General features: G+C 38.5%; 1 protein-coding gene across 1 annotated transcript in view; it reads left to right on the top strand.

The window, feature by feature from the left end:
* Positions 1–15008, top strand: part of ITSN1 (intersectin 1 (SH3 domain protein)) — a 199682-nt gene that overhangs the window by 13364 nt on the left and 171310 nt on the right. The gene's annotated exons all lie outside the window — the stretch shown is intronic.

The raw sequence follows: 15008 nt of genomic DNA, 5'->3' as shown, positions 1-15008 counted from the left end.
TTCCTGAAGCTGAAATGAAGAAAGATTAAAGACTTCTTAAACATATTCTATCTTTGGTTTAAAAATCTGAACATTATCCAAACTTGAAGAAACTATTTACCTGTTTCTTCATTGCTTAATATTTAGTCTCTGTTTTTCTATTTTTTGTACCTAAATAAGGAGTGTTTGTCTCCATAAAATATCTAGGTCCAGCAATATGTTTAGAAAGGTTTTAATAACTTGCTGAAAGCATGTACGTTGTGTAAAGTGTGCCAAAGAAGGAAACAATTGTACTTTCATTGGGAAAAGACTAAAAGGAAATAGAAATACCAAGCTGTTGATAGAGGTTGCCTTCGGAGAGTGGAATTGTGGATTTTTTTTTTCACCTATCTTTTCAGTTTTCTAAATTTCCCACAATTGTCACCTATAACCTTTAAAGGGGGAAAGTGTAAGCAGTCACGATGTAGGCCCTGTTGTAAAACAAGTATTTCAGAGGGACGAAATGGTAACTAGTAAATGGGACCATGCCTATTTGCCTACTTGGTGCTGCCCTTCTCTCTGTGTTGTCTCCTCCCTGAAGAGCTCTGGGCCCTTAGCCCTGAGGTGCTGCCTCTGCCTGGGGCTGAGCTTCCCGCACTCCTGGGTAACCCTCCTGCTTTCTAGGCCACAGGGCTGGGGACCTCAGAGAGAAGAATGCCTTTCCTTTTCTTTAGGTATGCTTCTGTTTGTTTTCAGCGAAGGTGACCTACTTTATGCTGCTGAAGTCCCCTCATAGAGATAGAACTGATTTCATTCACCTTTTTCTTTTCTTAACTGCTGTAGGTTTTCTGTTACATTTTTAAAAAATATATGACTTCCTGCTTCCATATGGTAAATGTTTACACGTCAGGAAGCTTTTCCTTTTTGTGTGTAAGAAGTAGAAGCTCATTGGACTTACATGTCAGCATTCTATTAATCTTAATTCCCCCATTTTCTTTCTGTGATCTGCTATGACATTACAAAAAAAAATTGGTTTATCTTTCTTCTTTATTTTGTTTTCCAGTGCCTTTATTGCATGGAAAAGTATCCCCTGCATCCACAGCTTCACCCTGGTTAGTTTACCAGGCTAACTACTTTGTGCCTCTTTGGTGAAGTTCTTATTCCTAGAAGTATGAGGTTATGATCATGGGCTCTGAATCCAGACTCTCTCTTCCATTGTTTAATAACTGTATAAACTGTGCCTTAGTCTCCGTAAGAGGGAATACTAATATTATTTAATCTATAGCTTTGTTAATAGGATTAAATTGGCTAATATCAGTCAGGTGTACTTCCAAGCATTTAAACTTTCCATTAGTTATTATAAACTATTACTATTAAGGATCATGCCAGTAAATCCTCACCAAAGTTGACTTCATTATTTTGGCATAATGTTATCTTCCACTATTATCTTTTATTCTGGGAGTAAGGCTAAGCTGTCATTTGAATGAGATAAGGGCCTCAAAATCAGTTGTTAAGACAGTCTTGGCTGGGCGCGGTGGCTCATGCCTGTAATCCCAGCACTTTGGGAGGCCGAGGCGGGTGAATCACGAGGTCAGCAAATCGAGACCATCCTGGCTAACACGGTGAAACCCCGTCTCTACTAAAAAAAAAAACATATATACACACCCAAAAAAATTAGCCAGGCGTGGTGGCGGGCACCTGTAGTCCCAGCTACTCAGAAGGCTGAGGCTGTAGAATGGCGTGAACCTGGGAGGCAGAGGTTGCGGTGAGCTGAAATCCGGCCAGACTCCATCTCAAAGAAAAAAGACAATCTTAAAATGCTTTAGTGAGGAGATAAAAATCACTGAACCAACCTGTTATTTTTATATTGGATCAGTATGAGTTTGTACTGTACATGGAAATAAAAATTTTTTCTGAGTAAATTAATAAGACGTAGGAAAGATATTAAGGTTTTTTTTAAGTAAACTCTAAATAGAAATGATAATCTGATTGTAAAAGAGAAGAATATGAAAATATTTAATATACTAGTGCTCTGACTCAAAAGTTAAAACCTATATTTTATTCTCTCTTTTTTTTTTTTTTGAGATGGAATCTTGCTTGTTGCCCAGGCTGGAGTGCAGTGGCACAATCTCAGCTCACTGCAAGCTCCACCTCCCGGGTTCACGCCATTCTCCTGCCTCAGCCTCCAGAGTAGCTGGGACTACAGGTGCTCTCCCCCATGCCCAGCAAATTTTTTTTTTGTATTTTTAGTAGAGGCAGGGTTTCACTGTGTTAGCCAGGATGGTCTTGATGTCCTCACCTCGTGATCCACCCACCTCGGCCTCCCAAAGTGCTGGGATTACAGGCGTGAGCCACCACGCCCGGCTAAAACCTACATTTTTTCAATTCTCTTTTTAACATTTGAAAATTTGGCTAAATCTAAAATATTCTCCAGAAGTTTAAATGGAAAGACATTAATAAAATATTTAGAAATGGAGGCACTGAAGTTCATTTCTCCTATCATTCTAAATTGATGTTTCATTTGACTATATATTTAGTGAGTTATGGCAATAAAAGCAGTTTTAATTTTTTTCTGAAAGCCTACTCATATTGGAGTAGGCTTTATAACTTGCCTCTTGATGTATATATATATTTATTTATACAAATCAAACACTGATGTCTGTGGAGTTTCATATCATCTTTTACAGTTGAATTTTGTTCATATTACTTGTCGCCCAGGCTGGAGTGCTGTGGTGCAATCTCAGCTCATTGCAACCTCTGCCTCCTGGGTTCAAGTGATTCTCCTGCCCCAGCCTCCCGAGTAGCTGGGATTACAGGCATGTGCCACCATGCTGGCTAACTTTTATATTTTTAGTCGAGATGGGGTTTCGCCATGTTGGCCAGGCTGATCTGGAACTCCTGACCTCAAGTTATCTGCCCACCTCAGTCTCCCAAAGTGCTGGGATTACAGGCATGAGCCACCAGGCCTGGCCAAGTTTTTAATTGATGGCATTTTAAAGTATATCTCATATTTTATACTTTCCAGACATTTTCCCCACTTACATGAAATTTAAAATGAGAATATAGCTGTTACTTGTTACTTGGTCATAAAGGTATTTGGAAAATCACTGATCTTAGAATTTTAATAAAAGACATTTATTACAAAAATGAAAACCACTGGATATATTGAACTTAAAATGAGTAATTAGTATATTCCAGTAAAGCATTTTGGATTCAACGTTGACTAATGCTTCACCCTACCTCACTTCTATAAGAAAACCTTTTTTAAAAAGAAATTTTATTTTAGTAAATAGTGTCATTAAGGATTCCTATTCACAATCTGAGATATGCCACTTAACTTGCTCAAAAGCTTTACGGTCCACACCATTTGTTCTGTCCTTTCAATTCAGGATTTATTTATTTATTTATTTATTTATTTATTTATTTATTTATTTATTTATTTATATATATAGTGCAGTTGCACAATCTTGGCTCACTGCAACCTCCGCCTCCTGGGTTCAAGTGATCCTCATGCCTCAGCCTCCTGAGTAGCTAAGAATGCAGGCGTGCACCATCACGCCCAGCTTACTTTTGTATTTTTAGTAGAGAAAGGGTTTCACCATGTTAGCCAGGCTAGTGTCAAACTACGCCTCGGCCTCCCAAAGTGCTGGGATTACAGGTGTGAGCCACTGCGCCCGGCCTCAATTCAGTTTTTAACTTCAGCTTAAATGAGTTATTTTTTAGTTAAAATCTGTGTTGAGGCATATCAAGAATTGCTGCATCTCTTGGGGGAGAGATGTGAGTTCCATCAGCATGGATACTCTAGTTTATAGTGAACTGTTAGGAATGCTGTATTCTTGACTCTTTATACTTCGTGTTTTCTTTGTGGCTTGTGCCTCTCTTTTCAACTTTATTAATATGTAATTGAAGTGTACTAAATGCATATACTTATTTTTTATTTTTATGTTTTTTCAATTTTTTATTTTTTGTGAGGCAGGGGTCTCACTATGTTGCCCAGGCTAGTCTTGAACTCCTGGCCTAAAGTGATGCTCCCACTTTGGCATCCCAAAGCACTGGGCTTACAGATGTGAGGCACTGCACTTTAAATGCATATATTTAAAATGTACAGTTTGCTTAGTTTTGACATAAGCATATACCTGTGAAATCATCATTCCCAAGAGAGCAAACATTTCTGTTCCCCCGAAAGTTTCTTATGCCTCTCTGTTTTGTGTCCTTTCTTCTCCCATCTTCAGGAAACCACTGATGGGGTTTTTGTCACTATAATTAGTTTACATTTTCTAGAATTTTTCTGAAAGTGGAATCATAGATATATACTTCTTTTTTAACCTGACTTCTTTCACTTAGCGTAATAATTTTGAGATTCATACATGTTGTTGCATGTGTAACAGTTGGTTCCTTTTTATTGCCAAGTAGCATTTCATTGTATGGATAGATCACCATTTGTTTATTCATTTGGGTTTCGGTTTTTGGCTCTTAGAAATAAAGTTTGATAGAACATTTGTGTAAAAATCTGTGTGTAGACATAAATTTTCATTTCTCTTAGCCAGATACCTAGAAGTAGAGTGGCTAGGTGGAGTGGTAGCTGCGTAATGTTTTAAGAAAGCTATATTTTTAAAAGTTTGTACAATTTTACATTCCTCCCAGCAACGTGTAGAGCTGTTCCACGTCCTCACCAACACTAGATGTGATCATTCTTTCTCACATTAGTCATTCTAGTGGAAATATAAGTGTTATATCAGTGTGATTTTAGTTTGCATTTCCCTGATGGTTAATATTGTTGAACATCTTTTCATGGGTTTATTGCCCATTTCTAGAAGTTATTTTACATCTCAGCCATTTCCTCACTGAGCTGTCTTATTCTTAAATTTTAAGAGTTCTTTATATATTGTGGATACAAGTCCTTTTTCTAATATACGTGTTGCAAGTGTTTTCTTTGTCTCTGTGGTTTATTTTTTTGTTTTCATAATGGTTATCTTTTGAATAACTCTGTGTTTTTTTTTGTTTTTTTTTTTTTTTACTTTGAAGCCCAGTTTACTAATTTTTTCTTTTATAAATCATGCTTCTTTGTGTTTTGAGAAATTGTCTAGCCTAAGGTCAGGGAGATATTCTCCCATCTTTTAAGATTTTTATATGAAGCATATATGGTTTTACATTTAGGCCTGGGACGTGTTTTGAATTTATTTTTGTGTATTATGTAAAGTGTCAGTGTTGGCTTTCTCTCCACCTGGATATCCAGTTAATCTACTTTGTCTGTTGAAAGACTTTTTTCCTCCAGTGATTTGTCTTTACAACTTTGCCAAAAATCAATTAACCAAACGGGTGGGTCTTTCTGAACTCTTTTCTGTTTTATTGATCTGTCTCTTTACACCAATCACAGAAGGCCTGGACTACTGTTGTTTTATAGTAAATCTTGAAATCAGGGTAAATCTTTCAACTTTGTTCTTTTAAAAAGCTGCTCTGCTTATTCTAGGTCTTTACTATCAGCTTGCCAATTTCTGCCACAAAGCCTGCTGCAATTTTGATTGGGATTGCATTGAATATACAAACCCTTTGGAGATAATGGCATTTTCACAATATTTTATCTTCCAACCCATGAACTTAGTATCTTAGTACCATTTACTTAGGTCTACTTTAAGTTTTCTTTGCAATATTTTGCAGTTCTAAGTGCAGAGGCCTTGTATGTGTTTTTTTGCTTGTGTGTTTGAGACGGAGTTTCACTTGTGTTGCCCAGGCTTGGCCTCCCGGGTTCAAGCAATTTTCATGCCTCAGCCTCCCAAGTAGCTGGAATTACAGGCATGTGCCACCATGCCTGGCTAATTTTGTATTTTTAGTGGTCAGGCTGGTCTCGAACTGCTGCCCTCAGGTGACTCGCCCACCTTGGCTTCCTGAAGTGCTGGGATTACAGGTGTAAGCCACCGCGCCCAGCCTGTCTTTTGTTAAATTTACATTTAGAAATTTTACATTTTTTGATGCTACTGTAAAACAGTTGTTTTTCTTAATTTCACTCTCCAATTTTTTGCTTGCTAGTATTTAAGAATTCAGTTCATTTTAATACATTAACCTTTTATCCTGCAGTTTTGTTAAATTCACTTATTGAATATAGTCATTGTTTTCTAGAGTCTCTGGGATTTTCTTTATAAACAGTGATATCTATAAATAAGGAGAGCTTTATTTTTATTTTCCAATCTTTATGCCTATTTTTTGCTATTTCTTACCTTAATACTTTATTGAGTAGAATCTCCACATCAATGTTGCATAGAAGTGGGAAAAGCAGATATCCTTGCCTTCTTCCTGATCTCAGGCTGAGAAATTCAGTCTTGAACCGTTAACTGTGATGTTAGATGTAGGTTTTTCATGGGTGCCCTATTATCTGTAGAAGTTTCCTACTAATTCTGATTTGCTGAGAGGTTTTTTTTAAAATCATGATTGAATGTTGAGTTTTTGTCAGAAGCTTTTAAAAAGATACCTATTCACATGATCATCTGGGCTTTCTGCTTTATTCTGCTAATATGGTATGTTACATTTTCCGAATGGTTTAACCTTGCATTTCTAGGATAAACTGTTTGGTTATATTTTAGTATCCTTTTTATATGATATTGATGTTCAATTTTTAATTTTTGTGAATTATTTTTGTATCTATATTTTTTAGGGATCTTGTTCTATTATTTATTTTTTGTAATGTCTGTGAAGTTTTGATAATATAGTTGTATGACCTCAAAAAGTGAGGTGGGCAGTGATCTCCTTTTTGTTTGAAAAACTTTGCATAATTTTTGTATTATTTCTTCTTTGACAGAATTCACCAGTGAAACAGACTATGGCTTTCTTTTGGGGGAAGTTTTTTTGTTATTGTTGAGATGGAGTCTTGCTCCGTCGCCAGGCTGGAGTGCAGTGGTGTGATCTTGGCTCACTGCAACCTCCGCCTCTCGGGTTTGAGTGATTCTTCTGCCTCAGCCTACCGAGTAGCTGGGACTACAGGCACGTGCTACCACACCCAGCTAATTTTTGTATTTTTAGTAGAGACATTGGCTAGGATGGTCTCGCTCTCCTGACCTTGTGATCCCAAAATGCTGGGATTACAGATGTGGGCCACGGCTCCCAGCCGGGGAAGGTTATTAATGATAAAATCAGCTTCTGTAATAAATATAGGAGTATTCAGATTCTCGTATCAATTTTAGTAAGCTTTATTTTCCAAGAAATTTGTTTCTTTTATCTACACTGTCAAATTTGTTGGCATAAAGCTGTTTTTACTATTTATTATTTTTTAAATGTAGGATTGATGGAGATGCCCCTTATTTCTATGATTTTTTTTTTCTCTGTCTCTAGCTTGAGGTTCATAAATTTTTTTTTCAAAGAACCAGATTTTGATTTTATAATTTTCTCTATTGTCTGAATTTTTATTCATTCTGCCATATCATTGTAATTTCCTTTCTTCTACTTATTGTTGGTTTACATTTCTTTTTCCAAGTTTTTCTCTGTTATTGTTTAGAGTATTAACATTTAATGTAATTATCGGTTGTTGGAATTAGACCTGCCATCTTCCTATTATTGGTTTTGTTTGTCCTTTCTGGTTTTTCTTTCTTTCTTTCTTTCTTTCTTCTGTTTCTTTTTTCTTGACATCTTTGGATTTTTAACATTCCATTTTCATTTGCCTCTTCTTGGCCATATCTTTTTCTGTGTGTGTGTTTGTGTTTGTGTGTGTGTGTGTGTGTGTTGTGTAATTGCTCCAGGTAGTAAATATATTTACTTAACCTTTTATAATCAACTTAGAGTTAATGTTTTATCACTTCATGTAGCATGTAGAAGGCTTGCAGCCATATAAGTCCCTTTACTCTCCCCCCAGAGACATTTATGTTACAGTTATTATATGTGTTATATTTATGTTGAAATCCTAGGCCGGGCACAGTGGCTCAAGCCTGTAATCCCAGCACTTTGGGAGGCCTAGACGGGCGGATCACAAGGTCAGGAGATCGAGACCATCCTGGCTAACATGGTGAAACCCCGTCTCTACTAAAAAATACAAAAAACTAGCCGGGCGAGGTGGCGGGCGTCTGTAGTCCCAGCTACTTGGGAGGCTGAGGCAGGAGAATGGCGTAAACCCGGGAGGCGGAGCTTGCAGTGAGCTGAGCTGAGATCCGGCCACTGCACTCCAGCCTGGGCAACAGAGCGAGACTCCGTCTCAAAAAAAAAAAAAAAAATCCTACTACACAGGGTTACAATATTTGTTTTCAACAGTCTACATATTTTAAAGAGCTTAATAGTTGTATGACCTCAAAAAGTGAGGTGGGCAGTGATCTCCTTTTTGTTTGAAAAACTTTGCATGATTTTTGTATTATTTCTTCTTTGAAAGAATTCACCAGTGAAACAGACTACAGCTTTCTTTTGGGGGAAGTTTTTGTTGTTGTTGAGACAGAGTCTTGCACGGTCGCTAGGCTGGAGTGCAGTGTTGTGATCTCGGCTCACTGCAGCCTCCGCCTCTCGGGTTCAAGTGATTCTCCTGCTTTATTTTAAAGAGCTTAATAATATAAAATAATTTTATATTTATTCAGATGTTTGCAATTTCTTTTGCTTTGCCTTAATTCTTAAAGATCTCAGTTTCTCTCTAAAATTTACATTTGATTCTTTTTAAACTAGTTTTTCTTTCTCTGCTGATAACTTGTATCTTTCCATTCATTTGTGTTTGTGTTTGCCTCATGGAAGGTAGGTGTAATGGCTGTTCCACAGTCTTTGTGTGATAATTTCAACATTTTCATTGTCTTGGAGTTGGCATCTGTTGATTGCAATTTTTTTTTTTTTTTTTTAGAATTTGTCAGATTTTCCTACTTCTTTGTATGTCCAGTAGTTTTGGATTATATCCTGGACATTGTGAGTTTCATGTTGTATAGGTGTGTGCTGTTGTAATCCTCTGCAGAATGCGGTTTGTTTCAGTAGGTATCTAACTTGGTTAGATCTACCTTGGTTATATACCATACTATAAATTCTCTGTATTGTCTGTGGACAGGGGTTTCTTTCTCAGTTTAGTTTTCAAGACAAGTGCTGTGCTACTTTGAGCCTGCCGTGCATGTCCATATCTCAGGTGCGAGCCTGAGATGAGCAGGAATTCATTCACACAATGGCAGGTCCCCATTTCTAGCTTTTTCCTGTCTGGTTTTCCCCACACTTTACAGCCCACAGGTGCCTTTTTCATTAATTCCTTTAACCACAAAGACTGTTTCTGCTGGAATTTTAGTTTCTGCACCTGTGCTTCACTGCATAGCCTCCTGACTGGGGCCCACCTGTGGGGCAGAGTTGTAGAGAAAAGATGAAAAAGAAACTTTTTAGAAACTTTTTACTCACCTCCCAAATCTGCCTACTTTTGTTTACTTCTTATTGTCTTCAAGTATTATAGTTACATTTTGTGTTCTGTCTGCTATAGCAGAAGCAGAACTCTGGTTTGTGACATTTTATTTTATTTTTATTTTTGAGACTGAGTCTTGCTGTTGCTGCTCAGGCTGGAGTGCTGTGGCAGGATCTCAGCTCACTGTAACCTCTGCCTCCCGGGTTCAAGCGATTCTTGTGCCTCATCCTCCCGAGTAGCTGGGATTACAAGCGACCACCACTATGCCCAACTAATTTTTCTATTTTTATTAGAGACAGGGTTTTATCATGTTGGCCAGGCTGTTTGCAAACTCCTGACCTTAAGTGATTCGTCTGCTTCAGCCTCCCAAAGTGCTGGGATTCCAGGTGGGAGCCACCGCACCTGACCAGGTTTTGTGACATTATTTAATGTCTTGGATATGTGATTATTCTTTTTCAACATGGTAGCCTTTTTTTTTTTTTTTTGAGACAGGGTCTTGCTCTGTCTCCCAGACTGGAGTGCAGTGGCGTGATCTAATCTCACTGCAAGCTCCGCCTCCCGGGTTCCCGCCATTCTCCTGCCTCACCCTCCCTAGTAGCTGGGACTACAGGCGCCTGCCACTACACCCAGCTAATTTCTTTTGGTACTTTTAGTAGATACGGGGTTTCACCATGTTAGCCAGGATGGTCTCGCTCTGCTGACCTCGTGATCTGCCCGCCTTAGCCTCCCAGAGTGCTGGGATTACAGGCGTGAGCCACCGTTCCCAGTCTCAACATGGTAGCCTTTTATAAATTACTGTATTTTTTTCAGATTATAGTAATTCATACAGCAAGCATGTATAATGGTAGGACAAAACACCTTAAGCCAAGATGTCATCTCCATGGTCTGTCCAGGTAGCACAGAACAGAAAAGGAGATGGGATTGAAAGATGTTGCTTCATCTACATGTTACTACTATTGTCTGGGGTTCCTTAGGAGCCAGGGAGAACCTCGCTGTGATTGGCATTGGAAAGACCTGTGGTTAGAAGAAAATTATGTGGGAAAATTCCAGCCTCGTCTTTAAACCATCATTTGGCTATTGTGTTAGTGAATAAGTCTGAAAGGTACATCTTCATTCATATATAAACATAATTTAGTTTTCTTTAATTGGATTCCTTGCTCACATCCAGCTGAGAACATGACACTAAAGAAATAGGGCTTTAATTAGGAAGGGAAAGAGAGGGAACGTGGAGTCCCTTTGGTTGTCACTTAAGAGATACAGATGAAGGAGAAGTAGAGTTGGAGGTCAGAAGGGCCAGAAGGTAAATGTAGTCTAATATTGGTCATAGTGAGGTGAAGGCTTTTGGAGTAGAGATTCACCTAGGGTGAGAATTATTTCCTAAGTTCTAGAGTAGGATGATAAATAACAAATAGTCCTAGGTGCTTTGTCAGGAACTGATAATGACTAAAGTATATTTTAAATTATAAGAGTTATACTTATGTTTGCTGCTGTGATCCTCTCACAGTAGCTGTGAAATATTTAAAGTAAGGTGTAAAATTATTGTATCTATGAGTAAAAATGGTCTCTTTTTAATGCTTTCAATATCATAGTTTAGTATGAAGCTAATGCTAACTTCATAAAATCATTTTTCCTAAGATAATTTTCAAGATTTATAGGGAGATAGAAATGCGTGCATTTCCTCTGGATTTGCCATTTCTTGCATAGTATTATGTATAACATTTTCTTAAACAAAAAATTTAAAGAAAATGTTAGCAAATCAAACCTAGCTGTGTAGTGAAAGAATAACATGCATATATGAATTGTTCTATTGTACAAATTCTAGGATAATTCAGTATTCGCAAATATGTCACTATAATTCAGAATGTAAGTAAAGGAGAAATTCATTATCTCACTAGATGCTTAAAGAGCTTCTGAAAAAAATTTAGCCATTTCTTAATAAAATTATAAAAAATAGGAATAGAAGGAAACTACATAAACACGGTAAATAATCTTTACTAAAATACAACAACAAACCAACCTATTAAAATATGAAATACCAAAACTATCACTGAAAATCACAGGCAATACCAAAATTATCGCTATCACAACTGTTTTGTATAGCTTAGTAGTATTGCTTTGGGCTAGTAATGTAAAGCTAAGTTCTTTATTTCCAGAAGATATAGATCTAGGAATCTAAGAGATTCATTTGTGAGACTATTAGCACTAATAAGAAAGTGTGGTAAAGTAGCTGGATACAAAAAAGAGAAATCAATAACCTCTTCATTTTGCAAAAAAGTAAAAAAACGGAAGTAAAACTGAGCAGAATGTATTCTCATATATATTAAATATCTGTTATGCTATGCATTTAAAATCAGAGCTTAGCATTTTTGGGAAGCTCTACAAAAAGATATATGACATATTGATTCCAAAAGGATTTTATGAGGACTAAGTGAGATAAAACACACTAAAATTTTTAAGAGAATTATCAAGGTTGCCCATACAGTATATTGAATGAGAAATTGTGGAAGAAAAGAGGGCAGCTGCAGTTTCTAAAGGGAATCTACAGTGAGAAGTAGTCTGATTCACAACTGGGTTTATAGACCTCTGGTTAAATACGGTGTCCTAGAGTCTGCAGTAATCTCAAAGGAAGCTTTAAAATGTTAATTCATAGCCGGGCGGATGGGATGGTGTCACCTGTAATCCTAGCTACTTGGGAGGCAGAGGCAGGAGACTTACTTGAACCCAGAAGGTGGAGGTTGCAGTGAGCCAAGATTGCGCCACTGCACTTCAGCCTAGGGAAAGAGCAAGACTCTCAGAAAATAAATATAATAAAACACATAAATAAATAAAATCTTAATTCATAAGGAGAAACATAACAGTAAAGGAGACAGTGACCAAAGATTTTAACAATTTTTCAAAACAGAAAGTGAATGGAGGAGTAGTAACTGAGTTCACAGAGGAAGATACCACCTGAGTACCTGCAGAGGTCAGTTAGGGAGATGCAAATCAGCATGCCCTAGGGATATCTTGAGAGAGTTCCTTGTGCTTGGAGGCTCCACATATTCCAAAAGGCTGAAGTCAGTTTTACAGCTCACAGTGGAAATTCCTTAAAAATCCACATCCATATCTTTTAGACCTTTCTCTCCTATACCCCAGCAGGTGGGTAACTACTTCAGTCCCCTGTGTGCTAGGGAAATGGGAGGAGCACTAGAACCAGAAGTGCTCCAGACTAGAGAGGTGAAGCACAGGATTGAAAGTCAGGTGAGCCTGCACAAGTCTGCACACTAAAGTGTAGGACCCTACCTGCTCCTTCCTTCCTTCACTCCTCAAGGCAGCACTTACATGAGTTGATCCCTTCGCACCCCACCCAGCACTTCGTTCTGTCTGGCAAAACTTAACAGCTTGGATGAAGAAACCTCCACATACTGAACATTTGGAGGTCTCCCAATGAAAAGGGGACTCAGTATACCTGATCAGTATACCTGATCGTTTTACAGAGAAGCCCATCGGTCAACAAACCCACGCTGAGCTTGGGCAGTTTTTTAGTGTCTCACTATTAAATATGGAGGCACATCCAGGGATCACTAGATATATGAGGAAAACCTTAAAAGTGAAAGAGATGGCCGAGATGGGCGGATCACAAGGTCAGGAGTTCGAGACTAGCCTGGCCAACATGGTGAAACCCCATCTCTACTAAAAATACAAAAAATAGTCAGGTATGGTGGGGCGTGCCTGTAATCGCAGCTACTCAGGAGGCTGAGGCAAGAGAATTCCTTGAACCTGGAAGGCAGAGGTTGCAGTGAGCTGAAATCGCCTGGACAACTAAGTGAGACTCCGTCTCAAAAAAAAAAAAAAAGTGAAAGAGACCCAGTCAACGAGCCAATGAACGAAAAAGGAACCCAGAGGAATCCAGTGATCCAAGAAACAGAAGAACAGAGAATGAGAAAGTGCTTTTGGAAATTTTAAAATGTGGTAGCTGGAAAAAACTTCTGTGGACAAATTGGAAGATGAAATTGAGATGTATTAGGGCAAGAGACTGTCATTTTTTTAAATCTAAATTTAAGATTTTAAATCTGTGAGTAGTACTCATTTATTTATTTATTTAATTTTAATTTTTGAGACAGGGTCTCAGTCCAGTTGCTCAGGCTGGAGTACAGTGATCTCAGCTCACTGTAGCCTTGACCTCCCGAGCTCAGGTTATTCTGCCGCCTCAGCCTCCGGAGTAGCTGGGACTACAGGCTCATGCAACCATGCCTGGCTAATTTTTGTATTTTCACTAGAAACAGGATTTTGCCATGTTGCCCAGGCTGATCTCGAACTCCTGGACTCAAGTGATCTGCCTGACTCAGCCTGTCAAAGTGCTGGGATTACAGGTGTGAGCCACTGCACCCAACCAATACTCATTTTTTTTTTTTTTTTTTTTTGAGACGGAGTCTCGCTCTGTTGCCCAGGCTGGAGTGCAGTGGCCGGATCTCAGCTCACTGCAAGCTCCGCCTCCCGGGTTCACGCCATTCTCCCGCCTCAGCCTCCCGCCAATACTCATTTTTAACTGTGCATTTACCCTGTTAAACATAAGGAAAAATATTCACTAAATCTGGATTTTTTTGAGACGGAGTCTTGCATTGTAGCCCAGGCTGGAGTGTGGTGGTGCGATCTCAGCTCACTGCAAGCTCCACCTGCCGGGGTCACGCCATTCTCCTACCTCAGCCTCTTGAGTAGCTGGGACTACAGGTGCCTGCCACCATGCCCGGCTAATTTTTTTTAATTTTTTTATTTTTAGTAGAGACGAGGTTTTACTATGTTAGGATGGTCTCGATATCCTAACCTCGTGATCTGCCCGCCTCGGCCTCCCAAAGTGCTGGGATTACAGGCGTGAGCCGCTACACCTGGCCCTAAATCTGGATTTTTGTTTTTAGTTAGAGAAGAAGACTGACTTTTTTTCACATCAACTGTTCATGAATTAATGCCTGATGGAGATTTTTGGAGCATTAAATTTGTGTTTGGCACTCTGGGACAGATGTTAGTGTAATATGCATTGTTTACCGTCTTTCTCAAAATCTTTCAGTGTTTTTCGTGGGAGAAAGGCTGTGGAGTTTGCAGGACAGCTAACTCCACAGCCTTTGGTCACCAAACGAATGGTATTGCGCTAATCACGTACCCTCTCTGATTTTCATTTTCCTGATCCATAATACGGGGGTGGTAATAATGGTAACCTATCTCACCGGGCTGTGATGATGAGTAGAAGAGATAAGACCTGTGAATTACCTAGTATAATGTGTAGCATGTTCTAAGTGCTCAATGAAAAGAAGCTTTGATTATATCCATCAAATAGATGGACTGGTATTTATAGATGGTTAAGAAAAGGGTACAGTCATCCCTCCGTATCCATCGGTTTCACAAAGTCTGTAACTTCAGCCTACCACAGATTGAAAACAGTTGGGGAAAAAATTTGCGTTTGTACTAAACATGTACGGAATTCTAAGCATACAGTATAACAGTTGTTTACATAGCATTTACATTGTATTAGGTGTTGTAAGTAACCTAGAGATTAAAGTATGCAAGAGGACTTGCTTAGGTTATATGCAAATACTGTGCCATTTTATATCAGGGACTTGAGGATCCACGAATTTTTTTTTAATCCATGGGAGGTCTTTGAACCTATCGTCCTGGGATAATGAGGGACAAGTCTATATTTAAAAAGTAACACGTGAATGAATGAATTCCTTTGTTGTAGAGC

This window comes from Colobus angolensis, unplaced genomic scaffold (assembly GCF_000951035.1).
Source record: "Colobus angolensis palliatus isolate OR3802 unplaced genomic scaffold, Cang.pa_1.0 Scaffold300, whole genome shotgun sequence".
In the NCBI taxonomy this organism is placed as follows: Eukaryota; Metazoa; Chordata; class Mammalia; order Primates; family Cercopithecidae; genus Colobus; species Colobus angolensis.
The sequence above is the reverse complement of the archived record's forward strand: the minus strand, read 5'-3'. Positions and strand labels throughout refer to the sequence as shown.